Here is a 2,936-nt window from a genome sequence, read left to right as displayed (position 1 = left end):
TCGAGAACAGGTCCATGTGAAAAAATTGTACATTTCCACTTTAATAGAATTTCACTACTATATTTCTAGTTTTCAACATTTAGGTTTTCCAAAATTACATTCCTAGGTATTCAGAGATCTTAATTTTTTCAGAAATTGAATACAATAACAAAATAGAGCAAACATAACATTTTAACATTATTACACAACAAATGTTAAAAAAAAATCTGTTAGACCAGTGACGTGTAGTTGATTGTAGTTTCGACGACCACAAATTTTAGAATGTGGAGAATCCTCGTCCTCTTGTACACCATTCCGGTTTCTGCTGAAGAATGATAGAACTATCCGACCAGATAGCACGACCGACAGGTGACAGTCTGTGGCTGGCTGCAGCCTGCTGGGTGAACCTTGCTAAAGAGACACGGCTCAATTTTCAACTCGAGGTCACAAAACAGTAATGATGGATGAGACTGAAACAACAGGTGACCACAGTAGAACAGGACGTAGATGTACAACGGTCTCTCCCTCTCTCTCGGGACGGAAGCGGCTTCAGTGTCGTTGAGTTTATTGGAATAAGTGCACCTTAATCAAGCACCACAATTAGATGGTGAGGAATTATTACTTGACATCTTCCAGGCACCTGTAGGGTATTTCCTGGTAGGATGTGACATCCCACGGACACTTTAATGAATTTTACAAAATGTGGTGGGCAACTTTTGCTTGGTCAGTGCATACATCCCACATGACCTCTTATTAGTGTCTGGAAGAGACATGAAAAGTAATTTTGGGTAATTTACGCTATACTTCTGCTTCCTTTTAATTAAAGCCACTAATGGAGGATGGTCGACCATTTCAACATAAAAAATCTTTCCCAGCTACAATCTGCAGTTCCTCGCAACTTTTGTGCAGACTAGGAGTAATCAAATCTTTTCAAGAAATCCATACCGATTAAAATGTCTCTAGAAAACTTACTTATGTCAAAGTTATCTTGTCCCAAGATGTCTATCTTTTGCCCATTAAATTTTTGCCCAGTCAAATTATTTCCACAACTCCTAAGGTAAAATGTCTCAACTTGTTGAAGGCTGAATTTTTCGTGAAATTTCCTTTACTGCCAGTGTTCACAAATGCCGTCCATTTCGCACCTTCCCCCTTTGCTTCAAAAGTAGATCTACTGTTATGGGGGGTCTCATGGCTGCTCTGTGAGGGGTAATTAATAATTAATAATAAAGGGGAATATATTAATCGAACCTACATCCAAGAGTATCCCAGACGTAGGGATCTGAGTGTCTATCACTCTAGCAGTTCCCACCTACCACTCTTGTGGTGTCTACCACCCTTCTCTAAGGAACAGAGAAGTATGCCTCCGCAGACAGAGACATGCAACACACATAATGGGAAAATAAAACTAAGTAAGAAGTATTTGAAGGTCAAGACAAATCAAGACAACATGAGATATATATTTTTGTACAAATTATAAAAGATTATTTTCATCCAAAGCAATCAAACAACTTGTTTATTATTATAAAATTTGATTGAGAAACATTTAACTGGTTTGGCTCACATTCTCTACTGATTCACGACAACTAGATTCAAAGTTTAAATTGGATTTGTCCTTACACTCATAATTTTTAGGATTTTTTTTGGAGGATATGAGGCTTTTTGTGAGGTGCCTCTCACATGTGTGTAACTTTTACTGGTTTGCCAGTTTGACCTCTCTCAAACTGCACTGCCATATCCGCTGCATTTTTGGTCTTATATTCTATTAATGCTGTTCCTTTTCTATTTTTCTGCACCATAACCAGAGCATTGATGTCTCCCCACTTATAGAAGAGTTGGTTAATTTCCTGCTGGGAATACCCTGGCCAATCGTCTGTTGACATCCACTTAACTTTAACTTTGTGACCCCGTGTGTCCATAGCTGGAGGTTCACTGCTTTTGGAGACTTTAGATGAACTCCGAAAAAGCTCTGCCCCTACCTCCCTATTTACTCGATCCAGTTCCTCCAAAATAAGTTGCTCGCCCTCCTTGTCCAATCTTTTCAATTCACGTCGAAACTGTTCTTCTTCTGACATATCTTGCTGTTCCCTACTGCGTTGAACACGTCGTTCCCGTTCCTCCAAATCTGACCTTAGTTTCTGTGATCTGGTAACATGTTCACGGGCTCTGGCAGCTGCTGCTTTACGACTCTTGAGGGTCTTGTCATATGCTTTACGTGTTCCTGGATCTAACAAAATCTCAAGAATTTTCTTAAGTTTGTCAAATTCATCAGTAGCGAATGGGTTATCTGGATTCTTATCCGGATGACATTTAAGAGCTCTTTGTACGATTTCTTAATCTCCTTTTCCTCGGCATCAATAGTTATCCCCAGAATTTGATAGAAGTCCAGTTTCGATAGTTTCGTATTATGTTCCTGCGACATAACGTCCTCAATGCGTCACTACCACTTTCACAAGAGCTAATATTTTCGACAGCTGCTTCTTATGTTTTATTACGCGTTTCTGGAGCGAATGATCTCTGTCCTCAGCTTGCTGTCAACAGTCATATGTAAAGACGTCAAATGTTAGTTAATTTATATCCTACGTACATCTCACTGGGAGGAGACATGTAGCATCTCTCTCAATGTAAAAACATAGTCCTGGAACCTCTGTTAATCATAATATATATAAATTATTTAGATTCAGGTTTGAACATAGGATCATAAGAATAAAGCTCTGGTTAGCCCCATTTAGATTATGCAGTTCAGTTTTGGTCGCCGTACTATAGAATGGATATAATTTCACTTGAACGTGTCCAACGTAGGATGACTAACTTAATTAAGAACATAAGAACAAAGGTAACTGCAGAAGGCCTATTGGCCCATACGAGGCAGCTCCTATTCTATAACCACCTAATCCCACTCATATACTTGTCCAACCCGCGCTTGAAACAATCGAGGGACACCACCTCCACCACGTTAC

General features: G+C 39.3%; 1 pseudogene; it reads right to left on the bottom strand.

Moving 5' to 3' along the window:
- Nucleotides 1-1,652: 1,652 nt before the first annotated feature.
- LOC138371200 (dnaJ homolog subfamily C member 17 pseudogene) lies at nt 1,653-2,398 on the bottom strand (annotated as a pseudogene).
- Between the last annotated feature and the right edge of the window lie 538 nt (nt 2,399-2,936).

Source organism: Procambarus clarkii, chromosome 35 (assembly GCF_040958095.1).
Source record: "Procambarus clarkii isolate CNS0578487 chromosome 35, FALCON_Pclarkii_2.0, whole genome shotgun sequence".
Classification (NCBI taxonomy): domain Eukaryota; kingdom Metazoa; phylum Arthropoda; class Malacostraca; order Decapoda; family Cambaridae; genus Procambarus; species Procambarus clarkii.
This window is presented reverse-complemented; position numbering and strand designations above follow the sequence as displayed.